Here is a 1,895-nt window from a genome sequence, read left to right as displayed (position 1 = left end):
TGGAGTGGATAGACGACGCTCTTTAGACGTCTCAAAAGACTTAAGAATGTCTTGAAGGTCCTTGTTGGAAGAAAGGTCCAAACCTCTATGGCGGAGAACTGAAGCCAACATACTCCTATACCCTTTAATCGTAGGGGCTGAAAGGGATCTCTCATTCCTAAGATGTAGAAGGAAGTCAGCTATTTGGGTCACAGAGGTATTGGTAGAGGATATTGAATTGGCTCTACACCAGCTTCGGAAGACCTCCCACTTAGACTGGTAGACTCTACGAGTGGAAACCCTTCTCGCTCTGGCAATCGCACTGGCTGCCTCCTTCGAAAAGCCTCTAGCTCTAGCGAATCTTTCGACAGTCTGAAGGCAGTCAGCCGAAGAGCGTGGAGGTTTGGGTGCAACCTGTCTACATGAGGTTGACGTAGAAGGTCCACTCTTAGAGGTAGAGTCCTGGGGATGTCGACTAGCCAATGAAGTACCTCTGTGAACCATTCTCTTGCAGGCCAAAGGGGAGCAACCAGCGTCAGCCGTGTCCCTTCGTGCGAGATGAATTTCTGCAGAACTTTGTTTATTATCTTGAACGGTGGGAATGCGTACAGGTCGAGATGGGACCAGTTCAGTAGAAAAGCATCCACATGAACTGCTGCAGGGTCTGGAACAGGGGAACAGTACAGCGGAAGTCTCTTGGTTATGGAGGTGGCAAACAGATCTATGGTAGGTTGACCCCACAAGGTCCAAAGTCTGTTGCACACACTCTTGTGGAGGGTCCATTCCGTGGGAATGACCTGATTCCTTCTGCTTAGGCGATCTGCTGAGACGTTCATATCGCCCTGAATGAACCTCGTGACCAGAGTGAGGTTTAGACCTCTTGACCAAATGAGGAGGTCCCTTGCGATCTCGTATAGGCTCCTCGAATGGGTCCCTCCTTGCTTGGAGATGTAAGCCAAGGCTGTGGTATTGTCTGAGTTCACCTCCACCACTTTGCCTAGCAGGAGGGACTTGAAGTTCAACAGGGCTAAATGAACTGCTAGTAGCTCCTTGCAGTTGATGTGGAGTAATCCCTGTTCTTCGTTCCACGTTCCCGAGCATTCCCGTCCGTTCAAGGTCGCACCCCAGCCCGAGTCCGATGCATCTGAGAAGAGATGAAGATTGGGGGTCTGAATAGCCAACGATAGACCCTCCCTGAGAAGGAGGTTGTGCTTCCACCACAGGAGAGTGGTCTTCATCTCTTGGGTGATTGGGATAGAGACTGCTTCGAGAGTCGAACCCTTGTCCCAATGAGCTGCAAGATGGAATTGAAGAGGGCGGAGGTGGAGTCTCCCTAGCTCGACGAACAGGGCCAGTGATGAAAGGGTCCCTGTGAGACTCATCCACTGTCTCACCGAGCAACTGCTCCTCTTCAGCATGCTCATGATGCACTCTAGGGCTTGGCTTATCCTGGGGGCCGATGGAAAAGCCCGAAAATCCTGACTCCGAATCTCCATTCCCAGGTACACAATGGATTGGGAGGGAATGAGTTGAGACTTTTCTATGTTGACTAATAGACCCAGTTCTCTGATTAAGTCTAAAGTCCAATTGAGATTCTCCAGACAGCGACGACTCGTGGAGGCTCTCAACAGCCAGTCGTCTAAGTAGAGGGAGGCTCTGATGTCCGATAAGTGTAGGAATTTTGCTATATTCCTCATCAGATGAGTAAAGACCATAGGAGCTGTGCTTAGGCCAAAACACAGGGCTTGGAATTGGTAGACAACCTTTCCGAAAACGAATCTCAGGAAAGGTTGGGAGTCTGGATGAATCGGAACGTGAAAGTAGGCATCTTTCAAGTCCAACGAGACCATCCAGTCCTCCTGCCTGACCGCTGCTAAGACCGACTTCGTCGTCTCCATCGTGAACGTCTGCTTGGT

Source organism: Palaemon carinicauda, chromosome 5 (genome assembly GCF_036898095.1).
Source record: "Palaemon carinicauda isolate YSFRI2023 chromosome 5, ASM3689809v2, whole genome shotgun sequence".
In the NCBI taxonomy this organism is placed as follows: Eukaryota; Metazoa; Arthropoda; class Malacostraca; order Decapoda; family Palaemonidae; genus Palaemon; species Palaemon carinicauda.
Note: the sequence above shows the minus strand (reverse complement) of the source record.